The sequence below is a fragment of the Elephas maximus genome, chromosome 10 (assembly GCF_024166365.1).
Source record: "Elephas maximus indicus isolate mEleMax1 chromosome 10, mEleMax1 primary haplotype, whole genome shotgun sequence".
In the NCBI taxonomy this organism is placed as follows: domain Eukaryota; kingdom Metazoa; phylum Chordata; class Mammalia; order Proboscidea; family Elephantidae; genus Elephas; species Elephas maximus.
This window is the reverse complement of record NC_064828.1, coordinates 116,978,947-116,997,791: the sequence shown is the minus strand read 5'-3', so window position 1 is coordinate 116,997,791 and position 18,845 is coordinate 116,978,947. Positions and strand designations below refer to the sequence as shown.

The following is an 18,845-nucleotide window of genomic DNA, read 5'->3' as shown; positions in this document are numbered from 1 at the left end:
GCTGTCTGTTCAGCCCCCAACTCCTGGCTACCCCACACTCCAGGGAACAAAACGCTGTGTGATCCTGGGCCGTCCCCGTGACTGGTTTCGGACTGGACCGTTGTGACCCTCAGGGTTTTCCCTGGATGATTTGGGGGAGCAGATCACCAGGCCTTTCTTCCTAGTCCATCTTGGTCTGGAAACTCCCATGAATCCTCTTCAGCATTCTGGCAACACGCAAGGTGCAGATTCTACACCGAACCACCCCGCCTCCTGCCAGGCCACGGTCAAGGCAACGGGATCCTTCCCTGTCCCAAGGAGCTCATTTAGAACTGGGAAGTCATCTGGGGCCTTGCTGACCTTCTCCAACAGCCCAGACTCTTCTGCTAACAAGAACACTTCCACCGAGAAAGACGTTATCTGGATCACACCCTGCCGTTCTGGCTCCCGCCTTTAGAGAGGAGAGCGTGAGCGAAGTGCCAGAGCCCTGAGCTGAAACATGACTGTGGGGCTTCTCACAGGGGGAAGCTGTCCCCACAGCTCAGGGGTTCTCCAAATTTTAGACACCACTTCTCAGGAGCCTTCTCCGCTTCCATGGACCAGGTTAGGAGGAACTCCTTCCCGGCACCCTCAGGGCTCCCTTTATTTTGCTTTGTAACCAGTGTTTCTTTTAAGAGCACCCTATGGTTGCCGAGGCCTGGTGTACAGTGGTTAAACCGCTTGGCTTCTAACGAAAACGTTGGCGTTTCAAATCCACCAGCTGCTCCTTGGAAACCCTATGGGGCAGTTCTGTCCTGTCCTATACGGTTGCTATAGGTTAGAATCGACTTGATGGGAGTAGGTTTGGCTTTTTGGTTTTATGGCTGCCTTGGGTAGTGCCAACGTTCAAGCACTGGCTACTAACCAAAAAGTTGACAGTTCAAGCCCTTCCAGAGTCACCTTGGAAGAAAAGCCTGGCAATCTGCTTCTGGAAAAACCATAGCCAAGAAAACTCTATGAATCGCAGTTCTACTCTGTAACACTTGGGGCTGCCGGCTTGGAATGGAATCGATTGTGTCAGGTCTGGCTTTGGCTTTTTGATAACAAGGAGGGCTCTGGTCTTCTTCATCTCTGTGTAGGGGGCCCAGGGCATTGAAGGAGATCAATGAACGCGTGTTTGTTAAAGAACGGCCCTTTAGATGGTCTCAAGGCTCCTTTTCCTGGGTGTAGCCAAGAGTTTGCAAGTGTACCACCTCATCGTGGCCACAGCTCCTCAAGGACAGAGCCACAGCCATCTCGTTACAGAGGCTCTGGGCTCGGAGCAGGGCTGTGATCTGCCTCAGTGGGGCAGAGATAGGCCTCTGTCACCTGTCCACAGAGCAGGCGAGGTTGCACACCCCGGACCCTCCCCACCCCGCTGTCCGCACGCTTTGCCTGTGGCTGTTCTAAGCAGACTTTGAGCTCTGAGGAGATAAACTCAGTGCACCCACAAGTATCTTCCTTGAAGGGCGGCTTTCACTGGCTTTACTGAGCCGTCTCCGGTTTGACCAGGGGTAGATGAACCAGTTGGCACAGCACGCCCTGGCTTGCAGCGAGCAAGGTACGCACGGGCTCAGTTGTGTTTACATCCTAACCTGTACTGCACAATTTCAAAAGATGTGGTGAAACCCATGTGAAATTGTGTACTGCGGATTAGTAAGTAAGCACAATTAAGCCTATGCGTGCCTCGCTTGTTGGGTAACACGTCCCTGGCATTTGACCCAGGAACATAAGAACCTGCAGAGCTGATCCTGCTGTGGGAACGAAATGCCGACTGACATTGTGGTGGAGCCTGCCTCCTGGAGTTGCATTAAATCCTCGTTAATTCATGAAGTTATCCGTGATTTGTTATGATCCGCACAGTCGAATGCCTTTGCATAATCGATAAAACACAGGTAAACATTTTCTGATATTCTCTGCTTTCAGCCAAGATTCCTCTGACGCCAGCAATGATATCCCTTGTGCCACGTCCTCTTCTGAATCTGCTTGAATTTCTGGCAGTTCCCTGCCGATGTCTCTATGGGGCAGTTCTACTCTGTCCTGTGGGGCCGCTATGAGTTGGAATGGCCTCGATGGCACTGGGTTTGGCTTGGCTTTTGTTTCCTGTTGATGTACTGCTGCAACCACATTTGAGTCATCTTCTGCAAAACCTTACTTGTGTGTGATATTAATTATATTGCTTGATAATTTCTATATTTTGTTGGATCTCTTTGTTTGGAATGGGCACAACTATGGATCTTTTCCAGTTGGTTGGCCAGGTAGCTGTCTTCTACACAGGCATCCAACTGTGTGGATCATAACAAATAATGGGTTACACTGTGAAGAATGGGAATTCCAGAACACTTAATTGTGCTCATGCGGAACCTGTACATAGACCAAGAGGCAGTCATTTGAACAGAACAAGGGAATACTACATGGTTTAAAATCAGGAAAAGTGTGCGTCAAGGTTACATTTTTCATCATACTTATTCTCTCTGTATGCTGAGCAAATAACCCAAGAAGCTGGACTATATGAAGAAAAACTCAGCGTCAGGATTGGAGAAGGACTCATTAACAACCTTGAATATGCAGAAGACACGACCTTGCTTGCTGAAAGTGAAGAGGACTTGAAGCACTTACTGATGAAGATCAAAGACCACAGCCTTCAGTACGGATTATACCTCAACATAAAGAAACCAGCTGGACCAGTAAGCAACATCGTGACAAACAGAGAAAAGACTGAAGTTGTCAAGGATTTCGTTTTGATAGGATGAGCTTGTCCAGTGTTCTGTTGATTTCTTGTTGTGTAACAAAGCAAACCAGTTGCTGTTGTGTAAATTCCAATTTATGGCAACTCCACGTGTGTCAGAGTGGAACTGCTACATAGAGTTTTCAAGGCTGTGACCTTTTGGTAGTAGATTGGCAGGCCTTTCTTCTGAGGTGTCTCTGAGTGGGTTTGAACTGCCAACCTCCCAGCTAGTAGTCAAGCACTTAATCATTTGCACCGCCCAGGGACCCCTGTTGTGTGACAGAGCACCCTAGGACTTAGTGGCAGACAACAACAGCCATCTTACATGCTCACCGTTTTGTGGGCAGGGCACTCGAGACAGCCAGCCTCTGCTTCTCAAAGGCTAAGCCCCAGCTCTGAAGACTGGAACAACTAGCAATGGCTGGGGCAGCTCAGCGGGGCAGTATTTCTGCTGGCTCGGTTCTGGCGGCTGGCTGGGCTCCTTGATTCTTCTCCACGTTGTGTCTGCTAGGGCTGGGTTATCCAAGATGGCGTTTCCACTCACCTGTCCAATAACCAGGCTGGGTGGCTGGGACTGCTGGGCTGGCTGGGCCTCTCTTTCTCAACACACTCCTCTCCTCTCCAGTGCCAGCATGGCTGTCTCAGGCAACTGGAGTTCATGGCAGCTGGCTCCCAGAAACAGGTGGAAACTGCACCTTATGACACAGGCTTGGAAGTCACACAGAGTTCCTCCCACCACCGTCTACTGGCTGACATGTCACCAAGTCCAAGCAGAAGGGAAACAGACCGCACCTCTCGGTCAGAAGACTGACAGAATCTGCGGCTATCTTTGCTCTTTAAACCACGTCCTACCTCTCAGCCTGATTCGATGCTGCAGGTGATCTCCCCAAGCCCTGCTCTTCAGGATCACCGGGACAATCCTTCCTAACCACAAACATGACTGAGTCTCACGCCCACGCCCACAAACGCTACCTTACGTCACCACAGCTGTTCTGAGAGCTATTCAAATGACCTTCACAACGAGGAAGTAGAGGCTTAGAGAGGGGAATGGCCTGAGCGATGTAAGTGTGGAGTCTTTCCGCTAACCACTCCTTCAGGTGGGACCTGAGACCTCAGTCACTGAAGAATCACAGGGACAGGGAACCGACACTCACTGACCACCTGTGTGTTTGGGGCTTCTTGTTGTTAGCTGCCTACAAGCTGGCTCCGACTCATGGCGACCCCATGCACAACCGAGTGGAATATTGCCCAACCCTGTGCCATCTTCACGATCACTGATGTACTTGAGTCCATTGTTGTGGCCGCTGTGTATTTGGAGTGCCTTCCAACCTGGGGGCTCATCTTCCAGCACTGTATCAGACAATAGTCTGTTGTGATCCGTAGGGTTTTCCTTGGCTAATTTTTAGAAGTAGATTACCAGGCCTTTCTTCCTGGTCTGACTAGTCTGGAAGCTCTGCTGAAGCCTGTCCACTGTAGGTGACCCTGCTGGTATTTGGAATACTGGTGGAGTAGCTTCCGGCATTACAGCAACACACAAGCCACCACAGTACGACGCACTAGCAGACGGGTGGTGCCAGGCTTCTTAGCAATTGTAATCGGTTGACCCTGCATGAGAACACTGGGGGTGGGTATTCTTGAACATGTTTTACAGAGGAGGGTAGGGAACCTGACCGAGGAAACATAGTGGTATAGTACAGGGGGTTAGGATCGGGCCCGTGGGCTTTCTGGATGGCTCTGGTGTCTGAGCTTTGCCGAAAGCCGTGTGCCTGAGCAGCCCTCTGCAGTTCCTGGGTGCGAATGGATGCAGGGAAGCACATCCCCCTGAGAAGCTGGAGAACCCCCCGCCTGCCCACCCACCATGGGTGTGGCCCTGCATGGGTTGCTTCCAGAGCAGCCTGCTGGGGACGGGATCAATGGTAAATTGGTGGATCCAGCAAGGCCTTTGCAATCAAAGCTTTTTATGCCTCTTGTTCAAAGCATTTAAGTGTCTTTTAGATCACAGATTGAACCATCGACATTATAAAGTGAAACCTTTTAATACCAAAATACACTTCCAGAGTAGAATTCCATTATGGAGAAAAACGTTTCAGGGCATCGGGCTAGATAATAATTCTCTCTCGTGTAATAGGCGGTATGAAATGTTTGATAATAAACAGAGTTTCTGAGTATCGTAATAAGAGGCCTCATGCGGCCACATGTGTGAGTGTGTGTGTGTCATACACACATAACAAGTCACTTCTGGTCTCCGGGCACCAGTTTCTGTACCTGTAAATTGTGGGAATTGGACCCCATGGCTCTGAGGTGCTTCCTGCTGTCAGATTATATGGGAAAGCCATTTTTCTACCCCGGGCTTCTGTTTCCTCCTCTTTAAAACAAGGGGTTTTGTATCAGTCAGGGAATTTTATTTGCAACTCAACGAGGCTTAAGCAAAACAGAATGTAACGGCTCATTTAACTAAAACCCCCAAGAGTGTTTGCGTTCAGGCGAGGGTGGATCCAGGTGCTCCCACAATGTCACCAGGACTTGGTCTCCCTCTGTCTCTTGACATTACAGCCAGGCTCTTCTTTCACTCCATTCTCCTTTAGCTCCAGGTTCCAGAAGGAGAACTTTCCATATTTTCAACCAAAGCCCCTGAATTGAATCTCATTGGCTCAGGCTGGATCTCATGTCTATCCCTGAACCAATCACCATTCAGGGCCCCAACTGCACTGATTGGCCAAGCCTGGGTCACGTGCCCAGTCTTGAGCAGAAGTGGGGAGTGGCCTTAACTCCTTCCAGCTGGAAGATGGCAGGTGTGGACAATGGCTCCCCAGTGGAAGAGTGGGTGCTGGAATAGAGGGGAGGGGGAGTGGTGGCAGGCAAGGGGAACAGCAGATGTCGTCTACTGGGGCTTGAATTAAATGGTCTTGAAGCTTACCCAAGCTTTAGAAGCTTATGAATAATAAATGCTTTTGAGAGTATTAAGTCCAACCCTTTTGCTTAAAAATGAGGAAACTGAGGCTCAGAGGGAAGAGGTGACTCAGGTCTCTTACAACTTCTTTTTGCTCTTTGAACTATCCAGCTGGAGGCCTGCTGGGCGGGCTTGAACAAAGGGAATTTCTTCGCGGAGTCTAGCAAGGGCTTTGCCGTTTAAATCTGCTTCCACAGTCAGCAACCCTTTTCCGTAGCCAGTTTAGGATACTTTCAGTGGGCTGCTGCCTTCCAGTTTTTCTCACCCGAGTCAGGACTCCCAGGCTGATCTCTGGGTGTGCCACTGATTTGCTGCGTAGCCTTGGTGAAGTCACTTAACCTTTCTGGGCATCGGTTTCTCAAATTTGTAAATGTATCCTTGCATCAAAGCTCCTCCTCATCGCTTCTCTCCCCACAGATACACACCCAGGGTCTCTAATGTTGTGGAAGAAAGTGACCTAATATCTTCATCTACAAAATGAGTGTCCATGAGGGTTTGGGTAGCCTCTCTCAGGAGGTGTTTGCATTTTAATAAATGACTTTAGCAAATATCAACGAGTTACTGTTGAGTCATCTCTGACTCGTGGAGATCCCAGGTGTGTTAGAGTAGAACTGAGCGCCATAGGGTTTTCAAAGCCTGTGATGTTTTAGAAGCAAATTGCCACGTCTTTCTTCCAAGGCACCTCTGGGTAGATTCAAACCTCCAGCCTTTCAGTTTGCAGCTGAGTGTATTCACCATTTGTACCACCCAGGGACTCCCTGGCAGAGTGGTTAAGCCCTCGGCTGCTAACTGAAAGGTCGGTGGTTCAAACCCACCAGCTGCTCCATGGGAGAAGGATGTGGCAGTCTGCTTCCATAAAGATCACAGCCTTGGGCAAGGTCATGGAAACTCCATAAACACATCCAAAGTCCCTGAGGAACCGAGTTATGGGGCTGAGGGCTGTGGGGCCCATGGTCTTGGAGAACATGTAGCTCAATTGTCATAACACAGTTTATAAAGAAAATGTTCTGCGTCCTACTTTGGTGAGTAGAGTCTGGGGTCTTAAAAGCCTGTGAGCAGCTATCTAAGATGCTCCACTGGTCCCGCCCCATTTGGAGCAAGGGAGAAGGAAGAAAACCAAAGATTAATCCAAAGGACTAATGGACCACAACTACCACAGCCTCCACTAGCCTGAGTCCAGCACAACTAGATGATGCCTGGCTACCACCACTGACTGCTCTGACAGGGATCACAATAAAGGGTCCCCGACAGAGCTAGAGAAAAATGTAGAACAAAATTCTAACTCACAAAAAAGACTAGACTTACTGGCCTGACAGAGACTGGAGAAACCCCGAGAGTATGGCCCCCGGACACCCTTTCAGCTCAGTGATGAAATCACTCCTTAGGTTCGCCCTTCAGCCAATGATTGGACAGGCCCGTAAAACAAAACGAGACTAGAGGGACACACCAGCCCAGGGGCAAGGATGAGAAGGCAAGAGGGGACAGGAAAGCTGGTAACAGGGAACCCAAGGTCGAGAAGGAGAGAGTGTTGACATGTCGGGGGATAGGCAACCAATGTCACAAAATAGTATGTGTATTAATTGTTTAATGTGAAACTAGTTTGCTCTGTAAACCTTCATCTAAAGTAAAAAAAAAAAAAAAAAAACCAAATGATTTACTGCCTTGGAAACCCTATGGGGCAGTTGTACTCTGTCCTGTAGGGTTGCTATGAGTTGACATCGACTCCACGGCAACAGATTTGGTTTTTGGTGTTTTAATAATGGTGGTGTTGAGGCAGTGTGGTGTGGCCACATCCCCAGCTTTGGAGAAGACAAACCTGGATTCACATCCTGACTCTTCCATGTGTGTGACCTTGAGGAGCTGATTTAACCTTTCCAGGGCTCGGTTTCCTTCTCTGGGGAGCGGGGGCCTCCCCGAGTGGACCTGAGGGTAGAACAACACCCAGGGCTGGGCTGGGGCCAGAGAAGGCTCAGCAGGTAGCAGCAGAGCCACGGGCAGCAATGCCCAGGGTCAGCAGGAAGGTCACTACAGCACAGCCCCTCTCAGCACTTACTGTCCATGCAAAGGAATTGGAGCGGCAACATCGGCTGTGGCTGCTGTAGTGGGTTGGATTGTGTCCCCCAAAACGATACATCCAAATCCTAACCCCCAGTTCCTGTGAGCGTGAAATCAAGTCTTATCTGGAAAGAGAGTCTTTGCAGATGTAATTAAGTTGAAGCTCTGTGGATGAGATCACCATGGATTTGTTGTTGTTGTTAGGTGCCATTGCATCGGTTTCAACTCGCAGCAAACCCACGTACAGCAGAACGAAACACCGCCCAGTCCTGCGCCATCCTCACAGTCGTTGTTATGCTTGAGCCCATTGTTGCAGCCACTGTGTCAATCAATCTCACTAAGGGTCTTCCTCTTTTTCGCTGACTCTCTACTTTACCAAGCATGATGTCCTTCTCCAGGGACTGGTCCCTGCTGATAACATGTCCAAAGTATATGAGACATAGTCTCACCATCCTTGCTTCTAAGGAGCATTCTGGCTGTAATTCTTCCAAGACAGATTCACCCATTCTTCTAGTAGTCCGTGGTGTATTTAATATTCTTTGCCAACACCACAATTCAAAGGCATCAATTCTTCTTCGGTCTTCCTTATTCATCATCCAGCTTGGATTTAGGGTGGGTCCGAATCCAATGACTGGTGTCCTTAAAGGAGAAAGGAGGAAGATCTGACACACACGGTGAAAACAGCCATGGAAAGCAGAGTGTGGAGTGATACTGCCACAAGACAGGGGACATGGGGGCCGCCAGCTGGGAGGCAAGGAGAGATCCACCTCTAGAGCCGCTGGGGGAGAGCATGGCCCTGCTGACATCTCGATTTTGGACTTCCAGCCTCCAGAACTGTGAAAGGATAAATTTCTGTTGTTTTAAGCCACCAAGTTTGTGGTAATTTGTTGTAGAAGGCTTAGGAAAGCAATACAACTGCCCACCTGTTGTTGTCGTTGTTAGGTGCCGTCAAGTCAATTCTGACTTATAGTGACACCATGTACAACAGAACAAAACACTGCCCGGTCCTGCGCCACGCTCACGATTGTTGTTATGGTTGAGCCCATTGTTGCAGCCACTGTGTCAGTCCATCTTGCTGAGGGTCTTCTTCCTTTTCGCTGACCCTCTACCAAGCACTGCCAACTTAACTTCGTGATAAAATAGAAACTTCCAGATTCTGTATCTTTGACTCAAACTGCCTTTCTGGCTACAAAGGCGTTCTCATCTCTGTCTCGCTCCCTCTTCCCCCTCCGCTGTTCTCAGCATGTGCTCTGTCTTCATGTTCAGTCTGATTACCCATGGAAATTTCCCCCCACTGAGCTGATTAATCAAAATACCGAGTCATTCCTATTACACTTAGAAATTCCTCATCGTGCTTAAAAATCGTTGGTAACAGATAGGTATAAATAAAACCCAGCTACAAACCGGAGTGATTATTTGTGATTTAATCCACTCCAGGGTCACAAGGGGGTAGAATCATATGGCAGGAATGCGTTTTTAACGACATGTTCTTGCTAATAGAAAAGCAATTAATACATTATATACTCTTAGGCTTTCGTGAGTTAGCCCACTCAAGCTATTCATTTATTCTTTCGACAAATATTTATTGAGTGTGGACCCTGCGCTGCCCTGTGAGGGAGACAAACAAGGGAATACACAGTCATGTTTGGATGTTGGAGTCCTGTGACAAACACTTTAAGGGAAAGGGAAGGAGCCAAGGATCCTTCGAGAGAGAGGTGGCTGAGGGTGGTGACTGAGACCCTTTGGGTGTGAATCGGCCTGCCACTCATCAGCCATATGCCTGACACAAGCTACCTGATGGAGTTGGGTCTTTCTTAGTTCCTTAGCCCTTGGACATAGTCTTTGCTCTTTTTTGTTTTAGGAGTCCTGTTTTTATTGCACATATTACAAAAGGAGTTTAGTCACAAAGACGAAGGTCTATGCCATCATGGAACCCCTCAGATTCTTCTTTCTCTGCCTCTGCCTTCTCCTCAGCTGGGCAGCCGTGGTGGAGGGGCAGGGCCTTCTGCTGGTACAGTACAGGCTGGCCTCCAGGCTGGTCCCCCAGCCCTTACGTTGCTGATGTTGATGTTGGCTGGGGACGTTGCTGTCAGGTCAGGCCAGAAAGGCTCAACATAGACACCAGCTGATTTGATGAGGGCGTTGGCTTATCCTCCAAGACGCCCACCTCATCTCATGTGGAGTGAGGGCTGAGTAGATGCCTGTGAGCGTGGAGACTGAGGCCACGGTGGTCGAGTGCTGGGCTGGTGGCCTCTGGGCATGGCACTGGTCACTGGGTACGTGAGGGCCTCACCCCAACGTGGCCTGAGCTTCCTCGGGAGAACCGAGCATGTTGGCAGCAGCTGAGGAGAGAGGCCCTTACTCTTAAGTCATGGTCTTTCTGGGGTTTCAAAAGGCAGCCTACAATGTTTATTAAGTGCCTCTAACTTGGCAGGACTCAAATTCCAAACTTGGCCTCCCTGCGGTGGGCGGCAGCGCTTCTGGCCTTCTGGGTTTTGTCTTCTCCTTGGTGTCCTCCAGTCTTGCTCACAAACTGGCTATTTATCAACCAGCAGAGGGTTTGAGGGATGCTGACAGGTAGGTTTAGGGCTGCCCCTTCTGTGGCCAGTCCCACCTGGGGCACCCTCCCCTCAGTTTCCCATGTTCCAACAGCCCACACACCACCCTCTGACCCTCAGGCCAGAAAGACTGTGGCTTTCTTCTTGAGTTCTCACCACCCTGTGGTATGCAGAGAGGGAAGGGACCTCAGGGGAAAAGCCAAATCAACAGGAATCTCCCTGTGTGGCTTTCTCCTTTCTCACGTCCGTCCCCTCCAGTTTCTGAACGATTTGGGTTCCCCTCTGGTGGGGGGGTTAGTATGTGGTAAGCTACTCCACGGTTACTGCTGGGGTGCTTCAGTTTCTTTTCAGTTTACATTCATTCCTCAGGGTGGCTCCTCCATTCCCACGGATTATCCATCCCAATTACCAGCTGCCAACAATAGACTGACAACTCCCAAGTCCTTATCTCCACCCCCCCGAAATGTGAACACACACAGTGAGAGAAAAGGGCCCTAAAGACTTAAATCAAAAACCAAACCCACTGTCACTGAGTTGATTCTGACTCACAGAGACCCTACAGGAGAGGGTAGAACTGCCCTGTAGGGTTTCCAAGGCTGTAATTTTTACAGAAGCAGACTGCCACATCTTTCTCCTGTGGAGCAGCTGGTGGGTTTGAACTGCCAACCTTTTGGGTAGCAGCCGAGCACTTTAACCACTGTGCCATCAGGCCTCCTTGAAGACTTGAAAGTAGGAGTGAAAGACACAGTGAAGGAACTTTCAGAGAAGAAAGCAGAAACCCTGGCAGAGTCGAGTTACGGAGAAGACATGTCTTAAGAAGAAGAGAACGGTCAACGTGTGCAATGCTGTGGGGAGGCCCAGTAAGCAAAGAGATGAAGACCACTAATTGTGGTTAGTAACGTGGGGTCACTGCGGAGAGAATGAACAAGCAGCAAGTTGACAAATGACACTTCAAGCGATGCTTGGGCGGCTTTTGTGATGAGAAGGAGGCTAACGCCATATTGTTGCTGCTGGCTGCTGTGGAGTCGGCCCTGACTCGCGGCGACCCCGGCTCGCGGCGACCCCGGCTCGCGGCGGCCCCGACTCGCGGCGACCCCGGCTCGCGGCGACCCCATGCACAATGGAAGGAAATGCTGCCTGGTCCTGTGCCATCCCCAGGATTAGTTGTGAATCAAACCATTGAGACCCACAGGGTTTTCAATGACTGATATTTGGAAGAAGAGCTCCAGGCCTTTCTTTTGAGGTGCCTCTGGGTAGACTTGAATGGCCTACTAAAAACCCAAAACCAAACCCCAAACCTGTTGCCGTCGAGTCAATTCTGACTCATATCAACCCTATAGAACAGAGCAGAACTGCCCATAGGGTTTCCAAGGAGCGCCTGGTGGATTTGAACTGCCGGCTTTTTGGTTAGCAGCGGTAGCTGTTAACCACTATGTCAGCAGGGTTTCCTGGAAAGGGTCAGATTGTGAGTGGGGATGAGAAAGTGGAGATGGAAGTAAAGATGCAGAAGGCAGAGAGGGGCGCCAGAGATAAGGGGTGTGCAGTCCGTGGGGCATCAGGAGACAGGGCAGCTTTCCGGCGTTTCTCAGAAGCAACATGCCTCTCCACACTTGCATGGCTTTGCACAAGCCTCTGTGGCTGCCAGGATGGCTTTCCTACCTCTGTTTGTTTGGCTGTGACTCAACCTGCAGAACGACACCCAAGGGTCCAGCCCCTCCCCCCGTGCTAGGTCAGGGATCTGCACTTTTCCTCCTTCAGCTTCTCCTGCTTACTTTGGTCATAGTGATCAGGGCTTAGAAACCCAATTAAATAACACTTATTTCCTCCCCTCTGAGTTTTGCAAGGAGCCCTGGTGGTGCAGTTGTTAAGAGCTTGGCTGCTAACCAAAAGGTCAGCAGTATGAATCCACCAGCCGCCCCTTGGAAACCCTAACAGACAGTTCTACTCTGTCCTATAGGGTCTCTATGAGTTGGAATTGACTCCATAGCAACGGGTTTGGTTGGTTTTTGAGTTCTGAAATAAACTGAAATACAGATAAAATCAAGCAGGCGAATACCAAAATATCAGCTTCATCTCTGGTGACTCTGTAAATGGGCTTCCTTGTACTTTGGCCCCCGATCTAAACCTTGGGGCAACTCCAGCCAGGTGCAGGAGAGCCTGCTCCCGTCTGTGAGCCTCAACAAAGCAGTTCCCAATCCGTGTCTTCCTTACCGTTGGAGGCAGGGCTGGGCAGGAAGGTCCTGGGCCTGACCCAGGCTTCCTTACCGTTGCAGGCAGGGGCGGGCAGGAAGGTGGACCAAAAAGAGAGGAAGGTGCTCAGCCCCCTCCTGGCTTCCTTCTCCCAGTCTTGCTAATCCAAGTCACTTCTCCTTCCTTGGGAAGAGTGAGTGGGAGAAGGGCTGGAGTTCCTCTCCAAAAGTGCTTCCTCTGCATGTAGAATGAAATTTTACTAATGGAAACATGAGAGTGGGGAATAGCAAACCAAAACCAAACCCATCACCACCCAGTTGATTCTGAGTTATGATGACCCCATGTATTAGAGTAGAACTGTGCTTCACAGGGTTTTCTTGGCTATAATCTTTACAGGAGCAGATTGCCAGGCCTTTCTTCCATGGCACTGCTGGAAAAAAGATTTGATCTGCTGACCTTTCAGTTAGTAGCCGAGTGCAAACCGTGCTGCTCAGGGACCTGGGAACAGCAATACTCCTAGTTTTGCGGCCATTCCCCTGTCCTGTGTGTCAGTTTGTGTCTGTCTGTCCCAGCAGAGTGTGGCCTCATGTGGACAGAGATCTTGTCTTGTTCACCCCTATCCTGAGAACCTGGCACATAGCCCACCCCTATCCCGAGAACCTGGCACATAGCCCACCCCTATCCCGAGAACCTGGCACATAGCCCACCCCTATCCTGAGAACCTGGCACATAGCACACCCCTATCCCGAGAACCTAGCACATAGCCCACCCCTATCCTGAGAACCTGGGACATAGCCCACCCCTATCCTGAGAACCTAGGGGATAGTTGTTGTTAGCTGCTGTTAAGTCAGTTCTGACTCATGGCGACCTTGCACATAGCAGAATGAGACGCTGCCCAGTCCTTCACCATTTTTGTATCATTGGTATGTTTGAGTCCATTGCCGTGGCTCTCGTGTCAATCCATTTCGTTGGTATGTTTGAGTCCATCGCCGTGGCTCTCGTGTCAATCCATCTCATTGGTATGTTTGAGTCCATCGCCGTGGCTCTCGTGTCAATCCATCTCATTGGTATGTTTGAGTCCATCGTCGTGGCTCTCGTGTCAATCCATCTCGTTGGTATGTTTGAGTCCATCACCGTGGCTCTCGTGTCAATCCATCTCGTTGGTATGTTTGAGTCCATCGCCGTGGCTCTCGTGTCAATCCATCTCATTGGTATGTTTGAGTCCATCGCCGTGTCGTGTCAATCCATCTCACTGGTATGTTTGAGTCCATCGCCGTGGCTCTCATGTCAATCCATCTCGTTGGTATGTTTGAGTCCATCGCCGTGGCTCTCGTGTCAATCCATCTCATTGGTATGTTTGAGTCCATCGCCGTGGCTCTCGTGTCAATCCATCTCATTGGTATGTTTGAGTCCATCGCCGTGGCTCTTGTGTCAATCCATCTCGTTGGTATGTTTGAGTCCATTGCCGTGGCTCTCGTGTCAATCCATCTCATTGAGGGCTCCCTCATTTTCACTGACCCTCTCCCTTACCTAGGGCACAGCGGTTTAACAGCAAACAAACACGCTTCAGGTTAAGCCAGTGGCTGCATTCAAGAACTGTGCAATATGTCCTGATTCCTCTTTTTTTTTTTTCAGTTTTAATTTCTTTTTTCAATTTTGTTGTTGTTGAGAACATACACAGCAAAGCATACACCAATTCAACGGTTTCTACATGTACAATTTAGTGACATTGATTACATTCTTCAAGTTGTGTAATCATTGTCACCCTCCTCTTCTGAGTTGTTCCTCCCTCATTAACATAAACTCACTGCCCCCAAAGTTCCTTTCTAATCTGTTGTCAGTTTGATCCCATGTAGATCTTAAAAGAGCATAATGCTCAAGACAATTTTTTTTTTACTAATTAAGCAAAACTACTGTTTGATTTCAAGAAGACTTCAGGGGATGTTTTCAGTTTAGGGTTTAAAGATTATCTCAGGGCACTAGTTTCAGGAGTTCATCCAACCTTCATGGCTCCAAAATGTCGGGAGTCTATGAGAATTTGAAATTCTGTTCTGCATTTTCCCCCTTTTGATCAGGATTCTTCTATGGAATCTTTGATCAAAATGTTCAGTAGTGATAGCTGGGCACCATCCAGTTCTTCCAGCCTCATGGCAAAGGAGGCAATTGTCCATGGAGGCGATTAGCCACACATTCCATCTCCTCCTTCTATTCCTGACACTCCTTCTTTCTATTGCTCCAGATGAATAGACACTAATTGCTGTGCCTTGGATGGCCACTTGCAAGCTTTTAAGACTCTACACACTATGCATTAAATTAGGAGGTAGAAGAGAAGCACTAAACATATTGTTAGGCCAACTAACTGGGATGTCCCATGAAACCATGACCCTAAACCTCCAAACCAAGAAATTAAATCCCATGAGGTTTTTGGTTGTACATAAGCAGTCTCAGCAGCTACTTTTTTTTTTTTTTTTGTCATTGTTGTAAATATATCTGTCACACATTTGCCAATTCAACTTTTTACGGGTGTACAATTACAAGTGTACAGCAATTACAACAATCACTGTGCAATCCTACCCTAAATCAATGCAGTTTTTCCATCACCGTTACCACCCCTCCCCCGCCTTTCCCTCTCCCTCCCACCCCTGGTAACCACTAATAAACTGTTCTGTGTACATTTGTCTTTTCTTATCTGTTTGTATGAGTGAGGTCATAAATATTTGTGATGAACTTGTTTCACTCAGCACAACGTCTTCAAGCTCCATCCATACTGTAGCATGTATCAAGACTTCATTTCTCCCGCTGGCTGAGTATTCCGTTGTATGTATGGACAACATTTTATTTATCCGTTCATCTGTTAATGGGCATTTAGGTGGTTTCTACCTTTTGGCTATTGTGAACAGTGCTGCAGTGAACATTGGTGTACAAGTCTCTGTTTGAATCTCAGCTTTCAAGTCTTTTGGGTATAGACTTAGGAATGAAATTATTTGGTTGTATGATAATTGTATTTTTTTATTTGTATTTTTTTGAGGAACTGCCACACTGTCTTCCCCAAAGGCTGTACCATCTTGCATTCCCACCAGCAATGGTTAAGGATTCCAATTTCCCCACATCCTCGCCAACATTTTTTATTTTCTGTTTTTTTAATCTTACCATGCTCCAAACTAAAAACCAAGCCTGTTGCTGTCCAGTTGATTCCGACTCAAGTGAGAGTGAAATGGCATCTCATTGTGGTTTTAATTTGTATTTCTCTGATGGCTAGGGATGCTGAGCATTTTTCATGTGTTTGGTGGCCATTTGAACGTTCTCTTTGGTGAGATGTCTATTGAAGTCCTTTGCGCGTTTTATGATTGGGTTTTTTGTCTTTTTGTGGTTAAGTTGTCAAAGTTTTATATATGTTTCGGTTATTAGAGTCTTGTCAGACATATGGTTTCTGCAGATATTCTCCCAGTGGGTAGCTTGTCTTTTCGCTTTTTTGGTCAAGTCTTTTGATGAACAAAATTTTTTTATTTTTAAGAGCTCCTAGTCCATGGGAAGATTGATGAGAAGGACCTTCCTCCAGAGCCCACAGAAAAAGAAAGCTTTCCCCTGGAGCCAATGCCCTGAATTTGGACTTCAAGTCTCCTAGACGGTGAGAAAGTGAATTGCTCTTTGTTAAAGCCATCCTCTTGTGGTGTTTCTGTTATAGCAGCACTGGATGACTAAGACACTGTCCTATAGCATTGCTGGGAGTCAGAATTGACTCCACGGCAACAGGCTTTTGGTTCGATATCCTCTTAAAGCTACTTAACGGATTTTTTAAAACACCCAAGGCTTACCTGCAGGTTAAGCTAAGACCAATGACAGTCAGGGGAAAGAATGATCAAGTTCACAAATTATCCTTTGGTTTGTACTTTAATTCCCAAAGATAAATGTTAGCTCAGTGAAATCATGCTTTATGCCTCTTTCACAGGTGTTAACTTATGAAAATATTGGCTGAGCTCAGCTCCCTGGTGTGAAATGGAGTTCGAGGAAATTCAAACCTACTTGTGAATTGCAGCCTGAATTTCTTTATAATGGTCACCAATGGCCTGCAATCAAGCCATAGTTGTTAGAGGCAAAACAATTGGCTTGTTTGCCTGAAGTGAGTGTAATTTATCAACTTTCTGATTATTCTTTCTTTCTCAAGGTATTAGCCAGAGACACCTACACAGAGAGATAAAAAGTGTCCACTTATCCCAAGTTACTAGGCAGCGTGGAGTTGTCAGGCTTTGAGGTCATGGACTGGCCCCAGCCCAGTTAAAGATGCTGCTTCTTACCTGTTAGGTACTGATCACACCTGCCTTTCAAGGGCTGACGTGAGGATGAAGTTAGCACCCTCTGAAGTCCTCGCCTTGTGGGATGCAGACAATCTCATTCCTGCCCCGTTGGCTGCTTTCCTACGAATCCTCTCAGTCTCTTTAATATTTTAAGGTGTAGCTGCACCAGCGTCCTTCCTCGAGCCGCACTTTTGGCCTCGTAGAAGATTCTCTCTAAACTCAGTTGTTGTCAGTCGATCCCGACTCGTGGCAACCCCACGTGTGCACGGTAGAAATGCTCCACGGGGCTTTCACGGCTGTGACCTTTCAGAAGCAGGTCACGAGAACTCTCTTCTGAGGCACCTCTGGTGGGTTAGAGCCACTAACCTTTCGGCTGGTGGTTGGGTGCTTGACTGTTCGCACCACCCCGGGACTCATTCTAAACTGAGGGAAAGCAGTAAAAAGACTTCTGGCCTGGTTCACAGACAAGTTGCTGAAGGGTTACTATGAGTTGGAATCGACTCGATAGCTGTGGGTTTGGTTTTGAGGTGGAGACGACGTGCCGGACCCAGCCAGGAGCCGGTTCCCACTGGAAGGCACGAAGGCGCCAGAGGCTCAGGCTGTGTGGGGGGTGGTGGCTTAGATGGCAGAGCCATGCAGCTCTGAGCCGTTGGTCACCATGGAAGCAGTGGCCGGGGCACAGCAAGTGACCCAGAGCCCGGGGACCAGGGGTACACACATCCTGAGACACATCACGTTCTCCCTGTGGGGTTCTATCACAAGCCACTACCTGAGACTTGGTCTCGGGGTGAGAAGGGGGCAGGACACGCGGGGACCCTTCTTGGTACCCCTTGATATCCTCACTGCTCACTGCCCTCTTCCTTCTCCTCTGCCCACTCTGAGGAAATGTGTGCAGTGAGACCCCAGACGGGGGTCTTCAGAAATGTCTGCTTATGTTTTTGCCTTTCCTCTGAGCCCTTGACCTCTGACATTCCAGGTCAACACTACCCAGCTGACCACACTGATACTCTTGAAACGCAGCAGTCTCTGGGTTGCCGTACTTCGCTGTGAGTGTCAACAGCCCATTCTAAAATGGAAAGACTGAGCATTGCTGTTGTTCCTCTCTGGTTCCCTTCTCTGAGGCCTGAAGCTGGAGTGCCCTGTGGTCTGAACTGGGGGAGAGTTACGGGGGGTGGGGGGCGACGAATTGTTGGGGCAGCAGGGGGCATAAACTCATTCATAATAACAAAGTGGAGGCATCCCTGGGTGGTGCAAACAGTGAAGTGCTTGGCTACTAACCAGAAGGTTGGTGGTTCAAACCCACCCACACATGCCTCGGAAGAAAGGCCTGGTGATCTGCTTCTGAAGGGTCGCGGCCTCGAAACACCTATGGAAAGCAGTTCTGCTCGGCACACACGGCGTTGCCACGAGTCAGAATCAACCAGACGGCACCGGAAAGCCTCCACGCTCCGCTTTCTCCAGGAATCCGGCTCAGGAAGATTTCCTGTGCACTCACTGCCAGGATCGGTACTGTTGTGTCATTTATTTGACACGTGTCTCAGTGACCAGATCTGGGCCGCATACCAGTCTTTGTGCGACCCCATGTCCCCTGTGGCACAGAGGAAGAGCATAACCACAGCCGTGATATGCTCGGTTCAAATCCTGATTATTCGCTCTCTGACTCTGGACAAGCTGCCTAGGTTTCCTAAGCCTCAGTTTACTCATCTGTAAAATGGGACAACGATGGTGCCAACTTCACAGAGCTGCTGGGAACACCAAATGATGCCCTGTGTGTAAAGTACTTAGGCCCATGGCTGGCACACAGTACCTGCTAAAATACAGTAGCTATTATCGTTTACACAGGAGAAAGATGTGGCCGTTTGCTTCCGTAAAGATTTACAGCCTTGGAAACTTCACGGGGCAGTTCTACTCCCCAGGAGTCGGAATCAGCTCAACGGCAGTGGGTTTTTAGCTACTTGCGGATACATTTGTTGGTAGGCTCTGTACGGGTTTAGCTAAGGCAACGTGGTGGTGACAATAATGATGTGTAGAAAAAAGGAAAAGTGCATTTTCCATGCAGTGACTATATTTGG

General features: G+C 48.8%; 1 protein-coding gene across 1 annotated transcript in view; it reads left to right on the top strand.

Annotated features, from left to right (window-relative positions):
• The first annotated feature begins 16,084 nt into the window (after window positions 1-16,084).
• VRK1 (VRK serine/threonine kinase 1) overlaps window positions 16,085-18,845 on the top strand; it is a 136,939-nt gene continuing 134,178 nt past the window's right edge. Inside the window, exon 1 of the mRNA XM_049897670.1 lies at window positions 16,085-16,106. The gene's annotated coding sequence lies outside the window, so the exon portion shown is untranslated. The remainder of the gene's footprint in view (window positions 16,107-18,845) is intronic.